The 22,801-nt window shown below is 49.5% G+C and overlaps 1 protein-coding gene and 1 long non-coding RNA gene across 4 annotated transcripts in view; both read right to left on the bottom strand.

Moving 5' to 3' along the window:
* PRRC2B (proline rich coiled-coil 2B) overlaps positions 1-9,360 on the bottom strand; it is a 43,079-nt gene extending 33,719 nt beyond the window's left edge. For 2 of the 3 annotated variants that reach the window (XM_069031924.1, XM_069031926.1), the window contains exon 1: positions 9,183-9,360. The gene's annotated coding sequence lies outside the window, so the exon portion shown is untranslated. The remainder of the gene's footprint in view (positions 1-9,182) is intronic. The other variant, XM_069031925.1, reaches the window with a different exon arrangement.
* A 1,334-nt stretch (positions 9,361-10,694) lies between these two features.
* LOC138119771 (uncharacterized) lies at positions 10,695-21,182 on the bottom strand. Its single transcript, XR_011155613.1, has 6 exons — positions 20,128-21,182; positions 19,996-20,028; positions 14,571-19,278; positions 13,474-13,651; positions 12,781-12,882; positions 10,695-12,404 (listed from the first exon to the last, which is right to left on the bottom strand). It is a non-coding gene; the product is annotated as an uncharacterized lncRNA (long non-coding RNA).
* Positions 21,183-22,801: the final 1,619 nt, after the last annotated feature.

The following is a 22,801-nucleotide window of genomic DNA, read 5'->3' as shown; positions in this document are numbered from 1 at the left end:
TTAAAAAACACAGCATAGTTTTACAGGAGATTAATGATGTTCACTCTTCTTTAAACACACACACAGGTCAATTTTACTGGTACTTCCACAGCTAAACATTTATCTGTCAACACAGAGATACCACTACTTCTCCTGGACCATGTCCCACCAAGAACCAGCTATTTGTGAAACATTCACCACCTGCCTTAGCGATGAAAGACACCACTGGCTGCCCTTGGAAGGGCTTTGGTGAGACACTAGTATTGTCTGCCCAGAGACTTGCTGTCAGATGCCCTTACATCCTGCAGAAGCCCTGTTTGGGCCATGCAGCGATCATGAGCCTAGCAAGGAAGGGACCAGATCAGCACTCAGTTCCCAGCACACATTGCTTAGTAAGGCAGGGAGCAACAGGAGATTATCAGCATCCAAGTACAAAGTCAATGGGATCAATGCAGAAGAGCTGTGCAGCAAGCAGAGGCTGTAGCAAGAGTTTAAGCCACAAAAAACCCTCTTGTTGTCATTCTACTGCATTATTTCCAGAGGGAGATGCCAAGATTTGCTGGTACACCTGAAAAAGGCCCTGCCAAGATCTGGATGTAGCGCCAGAAAATGGCACCGAATCCTGCCAGACAGGGAAAAGCAAGTCAGGAGTCTGCAGTGCAGAGAAGAGATAAGACACCCCATTGCCGAGCGCCTGATTCACAAGAGGGACCCTCCTTGCTTAGCTCAAGAGCCGTATTTGGTGGTACCAATTATTTTAATCCTGCACAATTACAGTTTCTCACCATCTCCCATGAACCTTGGCTCAGGGAATGGGAGGATCACATCTCCCATGATTTATTGCCGAAGTATGCTGCTGGCCAAGCAATACTGTTGGAAGTTGCCTGCCAGAGGACTTGCCTGCAGCCCAGTCCCATCCTCAGATCTCTAAGTCAAGCCTCCTGGGATTTGAAACATGGAGCAGGACTATAAAGAGGAGAGGCGGAGTCTTCTGGACAGTGGATTTATCATTAATTACACATTGTGGACTTCTATAGACAGAGGTAAAACATGATGACAGGGAGGGGGGACAGAAAGGGCATGTCCTGTAAGATGACGTGACCTCGTTTCCTCAGTTCTGCCTTCACCAAGCTCACCTGCTGTCCCCTCTTCTAAATGTACCAACAGGTTGGGAATCACAACTACTCTCAGTGAATCACTGCACATTACAGAGAAACCAGGTCTTCGCAGTGTCAGGTTTGGCCTTAAAATACAGAAGCAGCTTCACCTCTCTGCTAAACAACTTTTCCAGTGCTGGGAAGGCAAGCAAGGCAAAGGCAGCCAGAGAGGCTGGAATTGTAACTTACTGTAAAACAGATAAAGCAGACTGGAGTCTAGAGAATAGCTCAATTGTATTTACACAAAAACATTAACGAGTGGTCCTTTCTGTGCGGGCTGGACAGACAATACCACACCCTGGAAAGGAGCCCCGACCTCCAGTAATTGAGGATGCAGACAAAGAAATAGTTCATCCTGAGTATGCAAGACTACGGCACACAGCAAAAAAAACCCAGTCAGAAGGCTGGTCCACAGCCCACAGAAAGTACTTATGAGATCCTGTGCTCATGAAACTCCCCCTCTTCTTCAAGCAACAGAAAACCCAAGGTGTGCAGTTAATTCTTTCCTTGAAAGGAGTGTCTGTTTACAACAGTCCACCAGAGAAACAGCCAGTTTCACCCATCTGCCCCATCATGCTGTAGAGAAGGAACTGATCCGCTGATGCCAGCCGCTCAGGAAGTTATAACCTTACCTCCAACCCAAGAGGAAGTGCTGCAGGGCTTTCATACCCTGCAGGGAAGCAGGAAGGTTATCTCATGTGGAACAACCTGGAGGCACCAGCTACCAACATTACACTCCTTACCCTCTCATCTAGGCCATGAGGATGTTAAAGGAGACAAGGCTCAGCACAAATTGAAGTAAAAGAGTCTATTTCTCTGCTGTTACACATTTCAGAGGCCAAACCCAGGAAGGACAAAGCCGCTCAGTTCAGCAAGGATCACCTGTGGCCTCAACAGATCCAGATTCCAACCCCTCTGGTACAAGAGGAAAGGGAAGTGACCTCATGATCTCCATGAGCTGCCTGCCAACAAGGCTCATATTCAAGTGCAAATCCTTACCCTTCCGAGTTGTACTTTCACTCTGGCTCCCCTACAACCAAGGGTCAGAGTTGAAAAACACAACCCTCAGCCTCCAATATGATTCTGCCTTCCACTCTGCCCTGCTCAGGCTCCTCTGAGATCTCAGTGTCCAGGGGGAACACAGAGATGCAACATCCCATTCCCTCAACACCAAAACAAGGAGGCTGATCATAAGCAAGCAATTTAAATCCAAATACAAAAGAAATACCTGGCACAATGCTCTGTTGGCAAAACTTGTTCAGAAAGCTCCTGGCAACTGTAAGGTAAATGGGCATTTAGGCATCTGAGCAACAATAACAGACTGTGAGTAGCTGGTGGGGATCTCTTGATGGGTAACAGGGCTGGCACTATCAGTCCAAGGCAGAGGAACAGTTTGCTCAACTAAGACTGTAGAGAACAAGAAGTCCCAGAGCTCAGGTCCCTGACTCAGCCACCCAAACCTGCATGCCGAGACCCTCAGAGAAAATGCAGCTCTTCATCACAAAGAAGCAATTTGCAAAGAAGAATCAAATAAGGAAGAAATGCGCTGCAGCAGCACCTGCCATGTCCAGAACACTCCCTTCCAGTGGAAAAGACTGTCCACTGGCACAGAAAGTGGACCCAATCATGCCTACTGCTCCCAAGGAGCCAAGGCCAGGATGAACCCACACAAGCACAAACTGTTCTCAGTCACTGCACCACACCTTAGGTCTGACAGGTGAAAGCAAAGACTCTTCCATCACTAATAATAAACACCACTGCATGTTAAGATTGTGAAAGTCCCTTAGTCCTGATACTTTTGCCTACCCAGACTTTTAAAAGTCATCAGAGCCATGATACCCATATAACCAGGTGAGACACAGCCAGAGTAGCATAGGTGAAACACCTGTGCTGGCAGCAGCAGAACCCAAGCATAAGGCTCCAAATCATTACGTGTAGCTTATTTTGGAGAGAGCACTACCCATCCAAGGCCACCACTGGCCACTGGAGAATGCTTCTCTATCTAACATTTCACAATCCTTCACCAGGTCCCAAGCTCAGCAATTTATTCCATCTCTCAGCAGTGAACATAAATTTTATAGCAAACAAGCAGAGAGAAAAGCAAAGATGTCACAGCTCCAAGAGATGAAATCAGAGCAAAGCTGGCAGTCCTTTGGGTTACCAGCCCTTTTTTCAGGAACAGATACAGCTCTTTCCACATAAATGCCATCAGCTGTTGAGTAAGCTGCACTGTTTTCTCTGCAGTCTCAGGAAGGATCACACTGGAATGGGGATGTGGATGTTTACCTTGTGCCTGATGAGCCTCACAACAAAATCTGGACTTTGGTAACACGTCTCCACTCTCCCAGGTTGCCTGCTGACTTCAGGGCCTCAGTTCCCACTCAGGTTATGCACAGAAGGTTTTCTTTATGAAGAGATAAAGCCCAATGCTACTGATCAGCAGGCAGCAAATGCCAGTCCCTCACTGCACAAGCAAGGGAGAGGATCCTTTACACCCCTGCTGAGCAGATCCCTCTGGCCTTGTTCCTCCCCAAGGCACTGCTGGGAGCTCCCCTGGCAGGTACACGCTGCAGGGTACAAAGCTGCCCTGGCAAGAGCTTAACTCCTCTTTCTCTATCACTTCTCCCAGTTCCCACAGCCATCAAGACTGATGCAGCTGGTTCAAGCCATTAATAAGATGACAAGCAGTCCAGACAGGCCTGCAGTTCATAAACACTGCAGAGGCTGAAGCTTCCAAGGAAGTCTTCCTCCAGATTCCCCAATCTGAACAGCACTAGGGCAATGCAGCATTGCACAGCAATTCTCCCCTCAGGAAGCCTATTCATGGGAGCCATTTGCACTAGACATGAGTTAACAGGAATGTGATGGGAAAGGGACAGAGGTACAAAGTGGTTAAGAAAGCATCTCACATGCGTTGTGAGTCAGTATTCTGATGAAAGAGGCTTTAGACTCTTTAGGAAGCTTCAGCTTTTCTGGAGAGCTAAGCAGCTCGGACTATGCCCAGGACATATGGACTACACCAAGCCAGACAGGAAGTGAAAACATTTCACAGATGCTTTAATTTACACAGATATTTGCAATGCATAACTGACAAGGTGTGTAAGCGTCATCACTTCTATTTTCCAGATAGGAAAATGACACCGCAGAACTCTGCAGCTATGCTAAGTGGCAGAGCAAGAAATAGAGCCTGCATCTCCCACTTTCTGGGGCTCAAAACCACCCTCTGAATCACACTGCCTGCCTGAAGCAGTGGGGCCAGCAGCAGCATGAAGTCCTGCTCCAGAGGAGCTCTGGGAGGAGCAGGTCCTTGCATGCTGGGATGGGGAATGCTGCAAACACCTCCTAAATGAACCACCCCAAACACGGCTTTCACTGCAATAGGATCACAGGCATCATTAGAGGCAACACTTAGCTCAGATGCAGAACACTTAACACCATAATAACACTCAAGATCTCATGAATCTGCTTCTGAATGACGGTTCTTGAAGCTTGGTTATTTCAATAAAAGATAAAACCACAGTTATTATTGTAGCCAAAGAAGCAGCACCTCTTGAACATGTCCCTACTCCCCTGCCTGCTTCACAGCCCACTCCCAACTCTGAACAAGATCACTTGAGGCTTTTATGCAGCCTCCCGGCCCACATACAGGTAGGAAGAGCTGAAGAACTCACCCCGCAGCAGAACTCTTCCAAAAAAATCACTATATTCCCACACAATAAGTGCCTGGGGGAGGCAAAGTCCCAGTGCAAGCTCTTCAAATCTGTCTCTATTCACTCCTTGGAGCACCATCACTACAATTCCCATCTAAATGTCTCAGTGGCTACCTGGGAAGGATTCCTCCACCAAATCTCTTCCATAAGGGTGCTAACTGCGCAAATACTAGGTAGTTCACTCCTCTTAAGTGCCACCTACCTGAAATTAAAAGGCTATTGAGGATGCTCCCAACAGCTGACTGAAGCCTGGCAGACATCTGAAATACTATGGTCCACCATAGTGGTGCTCTTGGCCAGATCCCAGAGGGTTGTTAGCAAGTCCTCGCTTTCTTACCGGTTATTTTCCCGTATTTCTTCACACTTAAGCCCGGCTCAGCTGCACATTTCAAACCTGGTCATTACCTCTTCCCTTTCACCCAAGGTATGACTCTTCTTCAGTTCCCCACAAACTAATACCTGCAGTCTCTTAAAGAGGTAATAGTGAGCTGACATCCCCCCCTTCCACCCCCTTCTTACTTTTCCACCCCTTCCAGCCTACCAACACTTTCCTGAAAATCTAAGTGTTGGAATCAAAACACAGACACTGGATTTTGGCTGCAAGCTCAATAACCCCCTGCAGAACTGCATATACACCTTTTAACAACTTCTGTCCCCACACACCCCACAGCACGGCAGGTCAAGCAGCTTCATAACCAACCAATGCCACAGGGAATTACAGAACAACACTGGGCTACTAAAGCGGCCTCCAGTCCACTTCAGTTACTGTCCAAATGCTCCCAGACAAAAAACCAGATCAAGATTTAACAGTTCTATGTATCTGAACAGCTTTGCTCTGAAATAAACAACTCATAAGCTCCAGTTGCTTTGTTAGTTTTGCACAAGAAGTACATGTGCATGCAGGGAACATCCTGAATTCTAGTACAAGTTACTAACAGAACATGAGCTCAAGCTATGTTTCAGTGAGGCTGAATATAATGCAATGTCCTGCTTTAGCCCCATTTTATCCTTGTAGGGGAAGGAAAAACTTTTCAACCAACCCAGATGTGTGCAAAACCCACCCTCAGAGGGTGCTTCCCTTTGGTGAGGAAGTCACTTAATTTCAGAACTTAGAAAAGGCTGTTCTGTGATGGAGAGAGCTGCAGCTCCCCAGCCTTTACCTGCTCTCTGTGCTCTCACCTCATTGTCTGATACCTGACAGAACCACCGCTGTATTTCTTCTGCTCCAAATGAGAAATTAGTGATAAGGAGCTGTGAACTTATCGACCTATTAGGAGAATGAGTCAGTGACACATGAAAAACAAAACCCACTTACAAGGCAGGATCAGCTGAAGAGCAAGGTCTGATACTGAGACAACGGCTCAGTGCCAAGTTGCAGAATAAATGAGGAATGTCTGTAAAAAGAAACAGGGAACCAGAGAGGTGCAGCCCTTGGAATAAACCCTTTCCCTCTCCTAAAGTTACTATCCTGTATTACTAAGTTTCTCCTGCTCATACTGCTTCTATTCCTTCAACATGAAAATACAGTTTTAAGTGGAAATGCCACTACAGCAAAATCTCTTTGTAGACTACCATCATAAAAGAAAAAAAAAAATAATAATACAAAAGGTTTGCTATTATTGTCAACAGCACTTAAACCTAGCCCAGCTTGCCCTTAAATACTCTCAATTACTCAGGTAAGCACAATGAAGGCTTGAGCAAGCAGCACTCTTGAATAGGCAGGTAATTCTGTACTGGATCATCACACAGGCTGCACTGCACAGCTCTGGTAAAGCCCAGCAGCACCAGGGCCCTTGTTTTCCCCAGTCACACCTCAGGTGTGACCCCAGCAGGACGAGGAGGCCACACGGGCACTGAGGGTTGTCTGTCTTATACCATCACTCAGGTACCACAGGGAGCTGCGCCAGACAAACACAGACTCTAATGCCACCACTACCTTTAGGAGGTTGTTCAAATAAATCAGCCTTTGAAGTCAGGCTTTACACACAGAGCTTTATTAAAAGGCTTTATTAAGATGTCACTATAAAGTGAAATAATTTTAATAAAAAATATTTAGGAATATTACTCACTTACTGAAACAAAAATACTTTTAAACCCTGCATTTCCCTTCCAGCATCTTTATGGACTATTTACTCACTTTTCCAGTTTCAGCCAGCTGGCTGAGCTGCCCTTTTAAGCTCTCATGCACATATAGAAAAAAGAAAGAAAAGCTCAAGAGTTCATCCAAAAAATGCACTGTAAGACCAAAGAAAAATTTTCCCAATTCAGAAAAAACAAGGCACCAATTTGTCTATAATGACAAATTTCGAAATCCATATCAAATGCGTGGTTTAATTTCTTTTCTTTAAGAAAGGTATCTGTCAAATTCAAGTAAAAATTTGTTTTCTTAACAGTGAAGACTGCAGAAAGCATCCTCAGATGTGTGATACCCATGCAGAAAAGCAGACCAGACTAATGAACAAAAAAAAGGAATCAACTTACACTCAAGGCACTTAGCAAATTAAGCACAAAATCAAAATACAGCTAACAGCAGATGTACTCACACTGGCTTGTGGAAACAACAAAGCAGCAACTCCAAATAGTATCTGCGATTTTTCTGAGTAAGATTTTAAATCTGAACTTTTAAATTTTAACAAGAAAATCATTACAGGAGACGTGTTGTTTATTGTAACCCCAAAATACTCTGCTAACTAGGAAGAATGTCTTAAGCCAGAGACCCAAAAGAAGCAGCATCACCCATGATGAGCCCATGAAGATCTCATGGACCAGAGATGTGCCTCTGATAAAACCTAGGCTCGTTTACCATACTTCATTTGGAGTGAAAAATGCACATAATTGTTTCATATTTTCAGTCAGAAATCAGCCCGAAAACATCACTTTTCATCCTCTCTTTAAATTCCACTTTCAGAATATGGCCTCAGCCTCCCTGCCTCTTCCAGGTGACTTTACTCCCCAGTCTCTGGCTCAGAGCAGTAGTCTTTGGAACACTGGGGTTTCAGTACCCCAGTGACCACTGAACATGGAAAAGGCAGGTATAAAAGTAATGTCCTGGTCAGTTTATATTTGAGAAACCTACTCATCAGGAGCTGATTCTCCAAACTTGCACTCTCCAGGACAGGGACCAGCTATTTATCCATCATGGAAGAGCCCATTCCAGTGAAGGCCTCAAGTGAATCTGTAAGATAAGGCTTAACAAAAGTAAAACTTCCATTATAAACCTGCATTCAGTGCTGGAAGGGGTGGGATGCCTTCCCCCCTGCAGATCATGTAGACACTGCAAGGTGCTTACACTTTATACCTCTTCCTAGAGAGAAACGAAACTACTAAATTCCTAAACGTTTAATGTTTACTGTACCTTTTCACCCCAAACACCAGTAACGTCAATATACAAGCATCTGACGAGTAGATACTCAATGTATATCTCACCCTTTGCACACTCAGAAGACAGAAACCAAACAAAACAACTTTCCTAACAAACCCCACAATTCCCAGCTCATTCAAACCCCTTACGGCAGCTTTGACTTTGGAGATCATAGGGTTTTTTTTGAAGAAAAAACCCTCCAAACTCACAACCAACACGACTAAAACCACCCCCCAGAGAAGATGCTCAGCACGTGTCCCAGGACCCACATTAGGGTTTCCCCAGCTTGCAGCACAGCTGCTCCCACACCGAGATGAGAAACTCCTTCTTGAACAAAAAAAAAAAAAAAAAAAACAAACCCTAAACCATCTTTCCAAACCTACCGAACGAGCTCGCCCAGCGCACAAACTCCATCCTCGCTCCCCCGCCCCAGCCGCATTTCGGCCTCAGCGGCCCTTTTGTAGCTCCCGCACAATAACAAACCGGCCGAGCCTTCTGGATGCCACCCCCCCCCTTGTTTTGCTGAGACACACACACACGGCGCGACAAAAATATCTTTGTGTCACACTCCAGACGACGAAGAAAAACAACCTGCCTTTGCGGCGGGGAGCCCCCCGCCCCGGCTGCACCCACCGGGGAGCGCAGCGGGGCGGGGGCGGCTCGGCCCCGGGGGCCGGAGCCCGGACAAGGGAGCCCCGAGCCCGGGCGGCCCCACCAGCCCCACCGGGGATGGGCCCGGCCAGGCCCCGCGGCGGCCCCGTCCCCGCAGGGAGAAGGGGGGCGGTTCGCACAATAAACACCGGCGGCTACAGCAGCGCGACATTGGGGGGGAGTCTCCCCTTAAGCCGCCCGGGGGACCCGCCCAAGCCGGGAGGCCGCGGGGTGCCGCAGCCGCTGGCTCCGGCTCCATTTTAGCGCTGCCTCGTCCCACCTTCCCTCTCCCTCCCCTTCCTCCTCCCCCCGGGCCCCACTCACCGCCCCAAATATCCGCGGCCGCCGCCGCCGCCGGCCCCCGATACCCACCTGTGGTGGTGGCGGGGAGCCGGGGGTGCCTGCGGAGCCGGGTGCGGACGGGCTACGGGCGCGGGGCGCGGCGGATGGCGGCGGATTGCGCGGGGCGGCGGCGGCGGCGGCTGCGGCCGATCCGGGCACTCGCTGCCTCCTCCTCCTCCTCCCGCTGGCGGCCCGGCCCCGCCGCACAGCGCCCCCTGCAGGGCCCCGCCGGCACCGCGGGGGCGGCGCTGAGGGGGAGCTCCCTCAGGGGGACAAGGAGCTGCTGGAGAGGGTCCTGCGGAGGGCACAGAGACGATTTGGGGGCTGGAGCATCTCTCGTATGAGGAGACACTGCGGGAGCTGGGTCGGGTTAGTCTGGAGAAGAGGAGGCTGAGAGGGGATCTCAGCAATCCACGTAAGTATCTCCACGGCATGTCCGAGGATGGTGCCAGACTCTCTTCAGCGGTGCAATGAGGAGCAATGGCCATAAACTAAAACACGAGAAGTTTCCCCTCAACATGAGGAAGAACTTCTTTAGGTTGAAGGTGGCAGAGCTCTGGAACAGGTGCCCGGGGAGGGCATGGAGTCTCCCTCCATGGAGACATTCCAAGCCCACCTGGGCACATTCCTGTGTCACCTGCTCCAGCTGACCCTGCCTTGATCTCCAGAGGTCCCTTCCAATCCCAACTAATCTGTGATTCTGTGAGCTTCTCTCAGAGGGACACAGAGTTTCTGGAGTGGGTCCAGGGGAAGGGCATTGAGGAGGATTGGGTGACTGGAGCATCTCTCTTATGAAGCAAGGGTCATCCCTGCTATAACCATCCCAGCTCAAACCTCCTGTGGCAGGGACAATGCCTCCAAGGGGATACCAGAAGTTTTTCCCTCACATTTTTATGACCCCAGAGCCATGGGGCAATGACAGGGACATGGGGCGATGACAGGCCCACGAGGATTCCTGTCCAGCCTGAGAGGGACCAGAAAACACCACTGAAGGCTCCCTGGTTTCATGGGCAGCAGGTTCAAAGGCAACCTGGAGGAGCTGCCCCTTGGAAGGACTTCAGTCCAGAAATATCTTTTAATTTGGTCTGTCATTAAGGATGATGGAAATGAATGCAGTGGAGCAAGGAAGTCACTCCTCTCCCAAAACACTCTACAGAGCCATAAAATTCCAGTAGCCTCACTGGCAAACACAGTCCCTGCTTCAGATGAAAAGAGCTTCAGGTCGACACAACCCGAGCAGCAGCACTGGCAAGAAATTGTCACTAAAGATAGTGTTGTAAAAGTTACTGCAAATTGCAGTTCCTCTGCCCAGTGGATCTTTTATAGCTTTGGAGATGTGGTCTCCTTGCACCCAAGGACAGAGCAGCCTCTCTTTAATTCTCCTTCCCTGTCCTGTAACACACACAGGTGTCTGTCAGTGTGACATTTGGTGACAGAAGGCCAGACTGCAGGTACACGTGCATTTATTTCTTAGGGACTGTTCAGCAGTTCAGAAAACTGGTGCACACACATATTTATGTATATTTATATATATTGGACAAGCACCTGGGCAATTGCTGGTCTCATGCAAATGCACTCTAGCTTATTCACAGGTCACCAGACATATGCTGTCACCCCACATGCCCTTGCCCATGAAGGGAAGGTGGCTTTAGAGGAATTTTGCAGCACATTTCCCCAGTGCAGGCAATGTCTCAGGAGGAACAATTCCCACCTCTCTCCACGTTACAGGAACAGCGTAAGGCCGGGCACCCGGATCACTGCTCATGAGAGATATGTCTGATCTCAAACAGTCATCAAGAGTAATGCAGAGGGAAGAAATGCATGAACAGCTTTCTGGGCCATATGGGATGTCCCTACAGTTGATCTGCGCTGCTACTGAAGTTGCCAGGCACTGAGCTACCAAGAGATGCACCAGCACTGCTGAAAACCATCATCTGGTTGTCAGATGTCCTTTTCTGCATATCAAAGTATTCACTCCTGCCCCTTTGGTGTCTCATCTCATCTTTCTAGAAGTGTTTTGCCTGTCCAGAGACAGTAGGACAATGCTCTCCACTTCTCCTCTTACAGGAGCCCACCCTCCTTCCCGACATTCCCAACTCCTGCTCTCACCAACTCACTGGCAGGTGGGGCATTAGTCTAGTCCACTTAATTCTTTCTTTCTCCATTGGTCAGACAAGTACACACAAATAGCTCTTCTAACCTGCTTCCTGCCCATACAAACCTCACTGTCCTCCACGGGAGCAGCTACAGGTGCACAGTCACAAGAAGTCAATGGCATTGACATTTCCCTTCGGGAGATCAGGAATATGGGATCCCCTCACTTTCAGTGACTCATTCAGACACCTACAACCCTCACCATCAGCAGGTGACTCACACAGGTTTGTCCAGGTCAGCACTATCCACACCTGCTGCTGTAATAAGCAGTTCTCCAAAGGTCTCCTGTGCATTTCCAAGGCAACGATCCAGTGCCAAGGGAAGAGATGCACCAATTAAAGAAAAAATTAATGCAAACAGTTGTGGCGATCAAAAGGCCAAAGTAAACAAATGGAAGACAAATGAATTGTACATTCATTACCAGGTGTGCACACTGCAGTGCCCACGAGCTCCTGACTTTTCCACCTGTGCCCAGCAGTGTGCCACGGCCAGCTCTGGAATTCTGCAAGTCTGGCTCAGGACTGCATTAGGACTGGATTTTCTACCACCTCACTGTTCAAAGTTGGGCTTGTCTCTACCACCACAGGAGAGAGTGTGGCTCCTCTACATCCTCGTCAACTACGTGTGGTCTATGGGGACACCATCAGACTTTGGTATAAGGTGAGGAATTTCTTCTGGTGCTCTTCAAAATACCTGCACCACCTCTCACCAGCCTGTGTATAAACCAAAACAACTGATGTAAAGTGAGAACTGGTAGGATTAGACCCACAACAGACTGTGAAGGAGGAGTGTCAACAATGAGAAGAGGTTTGGGCAGAGACTGAAGAACAGGTTTCATCTGGATGAAGTTCAGTGCATAGCTCTGTGCAGGTCTATTCTGGAAAAACAGCTCACCCACTCTGATTTTTCACCTGTTCCAGAGACCTTACCAAATTATCTCCTGGACAAGAGTGTCAAACTCAGGAATGTTCTGCTTCCTCCTTGCAGGACTAATTACAAGTGAGAGCAGAAATCCTGCTGTGTGCTTCATCCTTCCACTAGTGAGAAATCCTGCCAAATATAAAATACCCATTACAGAGGACTTACTGCCCTAGTATAGCATATGCACCTACAGAAATATCTTCTGGTATAAGGCCTCCTAGAAACAACGGAATGTCTATTATATTCTACAGCTTCTACAAAAATTCGCTCTGAATCCATCAATCTGCCCCTGCCTTGCACCAAGCAAGGTGATTTACAGGCCCAGTGCTCCTGTGCCATTTTGCTATCACTTTGTTCAGCTGTAAGTGGCAGCCTGCACCACAGGACAGGGCCTTACTGCCCTCGCAGTCATTCACAAAGCTCCACAACACACTTGGAAAAAGCAAAGCGATCCTTCTCTGTTCCCCATCCAGAGGCCATTTGGCACCACAAAATACACATTTACCTTAGTGGGTCAGGTCACAGTCCTTCCAGTTTTCCCTCTGTCTCAGAGCAGCCAGCATCAGCTGCTGCAGGAGAAACACGCTATGGTCAGTTGTGGAATAACCTGTCCACGGGAGAATATGCTTTATAATTCCATGAAGTAGGAGCTGTTTATGCCCTGAAGCATGAAAATGATTTCAAATTCAGTTGTGTCTAAATCAAGAATGCCTCATGCCTGCACTGACTTCATTAGCTCATCTGAGACAGCTACAGGGAAATTCAAGCCTGCAACTAAGTGAGCAGGGCCTTAGGACCCAAAACCCAGTCAGCAAGAACATCAATAGAGTTGAGCTGTCATATTTGAGAGGTGGGAGAGAAGACATGAGTAGCTCTGGCAGCTCTCTGTAATCCCACGTATTAGGCTCTGTTATCCAAATATAAGGAAATGTTTTGAAAGCCAGACCTCAAGTAGAACAAAGGGACATTGGGTTTCAAATAGAAAAGATTTTTTCCCCTCTTATTTAAGACCTAATATCAATAGAGAAGCTTTTTAAAAAGTATGAAGAGGTATTTTGATGAGAGAGGAAGCTGGAGTCTCTCGTCAGTCTAAACTGAAATAGAGTATGAAATACTGGGAATGGGGAAAAAGTATGAAAACCCAGGAATCTTGGCCTTTACTCCAAACTGGGTTAATTGTGATAATTGTGTTACTTACCACTTCTTCTAGCTGCTAGATCAGGTAGAGCTGTTGGTTTTTACTCCTTTGCAGTCCATGGGAGTTGCAGGCTCTGTATGAAAACAAGATGCCATGGAACTGTTTGTTTGCCAGGCTATTGTTTGTCCTTTAAAAGGCTGCAGACCCACTCCATTCTTCATGAGAAAATGCTGGCTGCCTGAAGGACAAACCAAAATGACTATTTAAGGCACTAAAAATGGAAATCATTTAGAACAGAGCTGATTAAAAGGAAGAAACTATTCTTCCAAGGAGAAGTGAATTGCTTTCAGCTGGCCTGAGCACTGAGCTTTGCTTGCAACAAAAACCAAATACCAGTTGCCTGATAGTGCAAGTATTTTGGAGGCACTTCATCGGCCATGACTTCAGTTTTTCCTTATGCATAACTGCAAAACAAGTCTACTGCTTCTGCTCATCCTGGCTCTGTGATTTTTCTGCCTGTGCTGTTCAGAAGACACCAAGGCTGTTCTTTAGGCAGCTTTTAAAGCCCAGCCTTTCTTGCTACATCCACTTGGAAGCCCTCACACAACCTTGGTTGCTTAAATAGCAAGAGGTTCAAGAAAAAAAAAATCAAGAAACATCAAACACCTTTCTTACAATGTGACAGCTTGTGTTCTTCAAAAGACTCCAAAGATGGTTGGTGACATGCTGAGTTTTCAGCACATTCAGAAAAGAGGGGAAAACGGGGAGATGGAGGTGCAACTACTAAAGTTTTGTCAGGCAAAGACCTGGGTGTTTTTTCAATACAACACTCACTTCCAAAGTACACAGGAAAACACTTATAGAAGCACCTGGGGTTTTTTTTAGTTAACATGTCTGTTTACTCTATCAAAGCCCCCTTCTTCAAAGAGGTTGGAAAAAAATCCAAGACAAATAAGGGGATCCAGTTATTTAACATAGGGTCCTGAAAGGTGTATCTCAAAACACAAGGAATATTTCTGAGAAAGTCAAAACATTCCAGTGTTAGATCAACCTGTCTGACTCTTATGACAATTCATAACATAAATATATCAAACTTCTTTCACTCTAAATCTGAAGATCAGTCCAAATTTAAACTAACAAATAATTTTGTTTGCTACCTTGAAACCCTCATAATGACCATAGCTGCGGTCAGGATGTGAGTTCACGGACACATTTGGGGTCATGGTTCCAACCTTCCATCACAGCAATCTGATTCCTCCCCTCCATGTGTAGCGAGACATCTGCTGTTTCACAGATCAAAAATATCTTGCTTCACCCGGACAAAGGGAACTATCAGCTGCTTCTGAATGCGCTGAAGCTGATGAAAATGGGTGGATTTTGGTAGAGCTTTAGCCCCTGCTGTAAACAAGCCAGCTCTTGCTGTCCCTGCCGAGCGTGGCTCTGATCACTGACGGGATGATCACAGCCCGGCCAGCGTGTGAATCCTGCACACGTGCAGAGACAGAAATGGAAACTGCAATTAACAGGCTGCAGGATGCACTTCCAGAGCCCCGAAGCCAAGGCCGTTGTTTGGAACGCCTCTGGAGCTGCAGCATTTCCTTTTTCTTGGGGAATTCATGAAATAACTCTACTCTTTAGTGAGTGTTTTTTTCCTCGTGACTAGATTTGTCCCTTCCATCTCAGGAGATCACACATGGTCCCTTTTGAGTTCAGCTTCTTCTTTAATTATTAACACAATTCCTAAATATTTCAGTGGGTGCTAATTACCTCTGCTCAGGAAAAACACAACATCTGCCCCAAAAGCTCCACCCTCCTCTTGCCCCTCCGTCCCTGTCCCTTCGGGAACGGCCGCACGGCTCGGGGTGTAACTTCCCACGGGACTTTGGCTTGTAGTGGGGGCACAAGGCGCAGCTCCCGGGTCACGGCGGGGCGGGGGTCGCAGGGCCCGGGGCATCGCTGTCCCGGGGGCTGCTCCGGGCCGCCCTCCCGGGGCCGCGATCCCGGGCGGCGGCGACATCCCGCCGCGTCCCCACTAGATGGAGCGACAAACCCAGCCTGGAGCCGCCGGCGGGCGAGCCCCGCTCTCCCCATTGTCCCCAGTCCCGGCTGCTGCGTGTCCCGGTGGCCGGAGGGCTCGGAGGGTGGCCCCCGGCAGCGGCCAGCCCCTTCCCCGCGTCTCCACTCCCTGTGTCGGGGGACAGACCCCGCGGTGCGCTGGGCTCACACTCACCGCTGGTGCTCAAAGAGGCGGCCGAGGTGTCGAGTAGATGCTTCGCCACGTGGGAGCGGGTTTTTCTTGGTGCTGTGGGCACGTCCACTTTGCTGTTTAAAACCTGCCCAGGAGTGCCAATGAACCTGGCTAGCGAGCAGCAGCCCTGGTGAACACAGCCGGACTCACCCTCACACCAAATCACCCCCAGCTTTGCTGAGCCCCTGGGGCTAGGGTTGTTGTGTGTAATGTGGTGGGGATGTGGGTGTGCTACGGCCCTCCCCAGACAGGAGGAAACCTGGGCAGCTCTGGTCTGTGCACGCCAGGGCTGGCAGGGACCACCAGAGCTGAGGGACCCCCAGGAAGCTGCCTGCAGCCCGGGTGCTCCCTTTGGAATAGACCAAAGTCAGATTGCATCATCACCACAGTTTTGTTGAATGTGCCATTCTTTCCCCCCACCTTGTCTCCAAGAGACCTGTGGCTCATCTGCTTTGCCCTCACAAGCCTGGAAGAGGAGCATAGGCAAAGGCCATGACCACAGAAAAGGTTCAGCTGAGACAGATGGACGCTCAGTGGCTGGCAGACCCTGTCCTGTTCAAATAGACACAGGGGCCAAGTGCCACCAGGTTTTGCAGCAGCCTGGGGACACCCAGTGTGCCCCAGCCTGGGGAGGGGGTAGGTGGCAGTACTGATGCCACACTCCAGGAGGCCAAACTCACTTGTCCTGCAGCCTGGACCAGGATTGATTTTAGATATAAAAACCGGAGGATGTGGGACAAGGATGCAATGAGGCTGACTTTAGCAGGAGCCTCTCCTGTGCTGCAGGAGGTGCACAGGCCTTGGGTCTCTCCAGATCCCTCCATGAGACTCATGCCCAGCCCTGTGGGTGGGGATGGGGTGTGGGGGCTGTCGGGAAGGAGCTCCTGCCCTTGCCTGGGATGTGCATCTCACTTCACCATGGAGGAGAGCCAGGCGGTGCCAGGGCTGGCAGGCACTGCGGTGGGAGCACAGCCAGGGGGTTATTAATAACCTGCTGAGTCAGGGGGGGCTCTTGGGTTTCAGGATCACAAGACAGGCGCCGAGCAGCTCAGATGGATCTCCCTCATTCCTGCTTTTTACATTGACAGGGACAACTGCTAAGCTGGCCTTGTTCTATCTGCAGGGCAGCCCAGCCCCATCCTGATAGCCACTGCACCCGGCAGAGATGCAGGGTGAGGACTGGAGCTGCAACGTCCCCAAAAATACAAGAGCTGTCCTAAAGGAATTAAATAAGGAGGTCGGGGGCAGAGACACACGGGATTGATCAGCTATGCCAGCACATAGCAGCCATAACAGCCCCGTTCCTCATCAGTGTAATCAAATCCCATCATGGAGAGAAAAATTAGTACCACAGGCCTCCCATCCTGCTTCCCTGCAGGGTCCTCTCTGCAACCCCCAAAAAGGCTGTGACTGAGGCTGGTGTCCTGCTCCTACCCAAAAGGATGGAGCCAAGGACCTCATAAGATGCAAAGAGAATTTGGAGGATCTTGCAGACATGCACATTGCAGTGTCTAATTTCAAGAGTTTTGCAGGGGATGAAAAGCCTTAGGGGTTAGGGCAGCTCTAGCATGCTTGGGATGGGACCAGACCTCCCAAAAAGCACATTGTTGAATCCTGGCTGCCACAGGATCACCTGTGTTTCTGTTGAAGCTCTTGGCTGAGACAGGCTGAGGTCTGCTCCGGGGTGATTCCTTATGCATCGCTATGGAAAAGTAGTCGGTGATGTGGAACAGATTAACTTTCAGATGCAGCAGCCCATGGTAGCAGCGTGCATTGCAGCTGAACAGTTTCTCTAGCAAACACAGCCCAAGAGCAGATGGAGTGGCAAAGAACCATCCCCAGGTCTGAGCCTGGCCCTCAGGGGTGCTGTCAAGGACCCCTCATATGCACATGAGCTCCCATCATTTGCTGCTCTGTGTGCTGGGATCTGAGCACTTCCAGAGCTCCTTAGGGCCACACAATGCAGCAGTGTGAGGGTTTGCCTGGCCCTGCTCCCCTTTCCCCATCCTTTCCCCATTCCACACCCCCGGGTGTGCTGGGACACAGTTGCCTATCAGGAAGGAGAGCACCCCAGCTCTTTCTGGCAGTGTTTCAGGCTGGCAACATCTCCAACAGCTATTTTTTCACCCAGGTCAGGACCAAAATAAGCTTGTGTCACCCATCCCCAGCAGCTGTTACAGACATCACCCTGGCCATGCCGGCGTTCCCTGGCCCCTCTCCTGTCACAGTGCTCAAATCCTGGTGCCTACAATTGCTGTTGCTGTAGCTGCCACTTGCAGTGGGTGAAATAAGTGAAGTGCTGAAGCTCTGCTTGACTCCTGTGTCCCTGGAGAGGTCTCATTTCATTGTGTAAGGCTGTCTGAGCCGCTGAGCCCCGTTCATTTCAATTAGCCCGATAGCTCTCCAATCCTATTTACCTTTATGAATGTGTGAGCATCTTACTGCTTCCCACAGCAGTCAGATTAAAGGGTGAGTGAGGAATCACATACTGCATCCCTTGCAGGGCAGACCCACAGCAGTGTATTTCCTGCAGTGAGTAAACTGAGACACAGATAAAACCATATCCAAGGGACATGGCAAACCTCACTGAGTTGGGAGCAGCCTGCAGTGGTAACCCCCAGATTAGCCAGAAACCCAGTCTGTACCTTTTAGTTTTAAACAAGTATTTTACATTTTAGGTGATGCATCTTTTGGCAGATAAAAGATAGAAGAGCCTGGAAAGGCTGTAGTCTCTCAAGTCTCCTTTTTGACTAAGTGCTCCCTCCCAGCAGGACCTGTCCTTAGGTCCATGTTCCTCATTTGGATTTTAACAATCATTAACCATCTCAACACATTCCAGCACTTAAATAGGCTCCTTGAGGGGGAAAGATAAGGTATCAGCTTTCCGGTTCATCTTGCCAGCCTGTCTGCAGCAGATAAGCATGTTGGGCAGCAGGAAAAAGGTTATCTAGAAAGGAAGCTGAGCAACGGTTGCTGTTATTGCAGGAGGCTTTGAAAAAAAGTCACCCCACCAGGAATCCCACAACCCATACAAGCTCTTCCCGGCGGAATGTGATTGATGGTTGGAGTCCAGCTGTGCCTTCCTCCCGGGGTGGGAGGCATCTTCCCGTCGGGGAGGCCAGAGCTGCCGAGGTCATGCTCTCCCAGGGAAGGTCACATCAGAGGCAGGTGCCCAAAAACCTGTTGCTTTCCCTCTCTCCTGCCCTGTCCCTGCTCTGAGGAATAGCAGCAGGAGGGGTTTGGATCAGCATCCCTGCTGTCCTTCAGCATATCTTGAATGCTTCTGGGCTGACGAGTCTGCAACAGGGAACTGTTCTGCCCAAATGTGAGGAACTGCTGTTCTGGGTTGTGCATGGGCTCTCTGGAAATCAGCACCAACCTCCCACCGATCACCAAAGAGCAAGAGCAGGAACGAGCTTCTGAGAATTCTCAGCCTTTCTTAACCCAAGTATCACCTTGCTTTTTGTGGTGGGAGAGAAGAAACGAGCCATGTTGGGAATGGAGGTTCATTTACCACCGAGTGAAAGATATGCCTTTCCTTTAGACGACTGCTTGTTCATTCATCTTTCTGCCTGTACTGTTTGCTTTTTTGCAGTTGCAGAAATGATGCATATCAGCTAGAAAAAGGAAAAAAAAAACCAACCAAAAAACCAAAAAGCAGCCGTTTCCACTTAAATTCCCAGACCCCCATTCTGCCTTCTTGTTATCACCCAGGGACAAAAGACCCCTGATCGCACACACGCTGTTTCAGGAAATGGCCTGAATCGGGGGCTGCAGAACAATTACTGGAGCAAATCCTGCCAGGAAGCGCTCTGAACCCACTCAGCCACCTTCTCTACTGTCTGGACCTGCCACCTCCCTCCTGCCCCATCTTCCAAGGCATTCTCACAGCATCCCTCCACATGCTCCTGTATTTTGCTGATTCCCATTAATCTGTGTTTTATATAACCCCTGGCTTGTGCTGGACACAAAAGCAATGCATTACTGTGCTATTAATACACAGCTCAAGGTTTAGGATTTAAAGCAAATAAACCCCCTCACAGCCAGGAGAAGCAATCCATGACAGACCAGTGCTGGCAGCTCCAAGGTGCAAATCCCAATGGAGAGAGGGCACCAGCTCTGGACCCACACCCAGATACCAGAGACTGATTTCTTATCACCACTGCATTGAGTCTGTTTAACTATTGCACAGCTCCTTGGCTGGAAGCAAACATCACCGAATGCCCACAGCACTTTGGGCTCTGGGCAAGTGTTTCATGAACATCCATCATTTTAGCTCTCAGCTTCTGTTCCCGTTGCTTTTCATTTAATTAATTTCTGCAGGTCTGACTTACCAGCACTGATGGTCTTGCACAAAACTGCTGGTCCTGGGAGAAGAGAGGAAGTCAGAGAGAGTCCCAAGGGTGTGGGGGTATTGGAGGGATGAGGACTCAGGGCAGTTTCTGGGGAGTGGAAACCAGCTGCACCTGTTTGAAATTTGTTAGAAAAACTGGGGGAGATCCCTGTGCAAAGCCCAGGTCTCATCCTCCAGAGAGGCTCAGAGGAACCACACGGTAATGGGAAGAGCACTGGCATGTCCAATGGCCCTGAGCCCAGAGGCTGGCCAGCAGCATCTGCTGCAGGGCTCCCACACGTGATCCCGCTCGCCCAGAGCTCTGGAGCCGCCTGGGAGCTTGAGCCAATTTGTTCCAACACTGCAATTAGCACTTCATCATGGCCAGACTGTGAACAAAGGCTGTAATACCACCCAGCCTGCTAAGAACCAGGTATTTTGCAGGGAAAGCTCTTCTTTGGCGGGGCTGCCCCCCGGGCCATTCAGCATGTCCCCCCTGCAGCAGGGTTCGGGCACGGATGAGCCTCGCTCAGGCTGTGTGAGGTTAATGGATTTCAAGCGACTCCTGTGATTAACTTTTCCTAAATCTCCAATTCTTTCGTGCCTTCTATTTTTATAATAAGAAAATGGAGGGAGGCGGCATTTACAAGGGATTTCACTCAAATAATGAAATAAATGTGATCAGCCGAGGGACCTTTAATCCGCTTTGACTCCTGCGTCCTGGGGAACGAACGAGCACGGAGATCTTTGCTGCTCCGGGTCCCAGCGAGGCACGGAATGAAAACAACGCCATCCCTGCCTGTCTGGGGGGCAGAGCCCCAGCATCACCCCTAAATAAAGCACTGTATGCAGACAGAGGCACATCAGCCAGGCACTTGGGTCAACACCAGAGAAAAACACCTCTTCGGTCACCTGCTCCCACCCTGCAGCCTCCATGTCCATGTCTCTGCCTGAAGTCTGGTGTCCTGAGGCAAGAACTGGCCACATCTCCAGTTCAGGTGACCAAAACCACATAAAAGGCATCTGTGTTCATGTACCTTTTGTGGGCAGCAGCCTCTGGGATACACGCATGTGAAGGGGAGACACCATCCCATTTCCTTAGGCTTTGCCCAATATATTAAACTCTTAGCCTGGAAATTTCATGGTTAATTATCACTTTAATAGGAAATCTTAACTGAATGCCATGCAGGTGATCCTCCCTAACTGGGATGAAACCTTTGAGCCCCAAAAGTGAGTTCGTGGCTGCCAGGGACATCCTGTGTGGCTTGGTGCTGCAGGGAGCAGTGTCAGGGCTGTGACGGGAGCCGGGGCTGCTGCACTGAGCTTCTGGCAGCCAGATAAACCCATGGGTCCCTTCACCCTCCTCAGAAACATCCTGACTGAGTAAAAGGAGTGTGTTTGCCCAAGAAAACCCAGTCTGGGGTGAGCTAGAGCCACACCTGTGCTACTGCTGGGAGGCCTTTCTAATGCCCCCCTCAATCCTCAAATCTGCCAACCCACCCTCCAGCCATCTCCCACATTTCCCTCCCCTTCAGCTGCCTCATCCTGGGAAGGATATGGACAACAGAGAAGACCCCACCATGGCAGGGAGGGCAGCATAGTCCTGATGTGGGAAAGGATTTGTCCTGCCTTCATTTCAGCACAGCCCCAGCCACAAACGTACAAAACAGCTTGTCAGGAAAAAAACACCAGCTTAGGTTAAGGAGAGAACTAAACACCCCAGGCGTGATTGCCACATATGCCCAAAGATATAATCCAGATTTGCTACTTGCCCTGGCTCTGGCACCCTTTTATTTTTTTTTTTAATTTAATAAATTAAAATCTCTTTTTGCTGCTGAGCATAATCAGCATTAGGGTGAGGGGAGGAGGGGCCTTTCACTGTCCCCTGCAGGATCACACACGAAATCACTGTCACAGCAGCCTGGGACTCTCTCCCAGTGGCACCATGGACTGCCCACACACTGTATTTGCCTCCTCCTGGCCACTTTCTTAATTAATCTGTGAGACAAACTGAAAGGCAGAAGATGCCATGGTCAGGACTTCTTCATTCCTTCTGGTTGGACAGGTCTTGGCTTGGAAGGACCACTCCTCCTCCCGAGCCTCACAGGCTGAGCCCTGTGTGGCTCAGTTTGGATCTGAAGGTTCAGGCAAAACACGTTGCTGGACAATCCTGAAGGAGCTCAAACCAATTGTCCTTTTGTCTCCCCACATTGCCATGGTGAGCATCTGCACAGAGCAGCCCCAGTGCCCTGCTCCAGCTCACAGGGACAGGGGACACAGCACCCACCATCCCTTGCTGTTGCTATAGAGACAGAAGCTGCTTTTCTCCACAGCGATGCTGGTTGTTTCTGAGCGCTACCTTCGGTGTGGCAGGCAGGGAGGGAGGGATCAGGAATGTCTTGGCTTGCTGGGAGGGCAGCCATGGCTGAGGCAAGGCTCTGCCAGACCTCTCCTGGTGCCTCTGTGCCCAAATCCACACTCACCTTGTGGGCAGTCTCCCAAAACCTTCCCTTCAGTTGCTCTGGGCACTGAAGTACTGCAGGAGAGAAGGGGCACAGGTTGCAGGGGGGCTAAAGGGGAAGACTGCCCAGAGAAACCCTGCGTGGGAGAAAGCCCCGGCCTGTGAATCCCAACGTACCCCCGGGAATCACTCCAGCTCCTCTCCTCCTGCTCTCCTGCCTTGCTTTGCAACCATGTGCTAGGACGAGACCAGCTCAGCTGATCTAACCCACTGTGGCAGCTTCTCCAGGCCATGCTCTCCTGATTACACCAGCAAAGATCAGGAGCAACTCCTACAAAGCCATCCT

Source organism: Aphelocoma coerulescens, chromosome 17, assembly GCF_041296385.1.
Source record: "Aphelocoma coerulescens isolate FSJ_1873_10779 chromosome 17, UR_Acoe_1.0, whole genome shotgun sequence".
In the NCBI taxonomy this organism is placed as follows: Eukaryota; Metazoa; Chordata; class Aves; order Passeriformes; family Corvidae; genus Aphelocoma; species Aphelocoma coerulescens.
The sequence above is the reverse complement of the archived record's forward strand: the minus strand, read 5'-3'. Positions and strand labels throughout refer to the sequence as shown.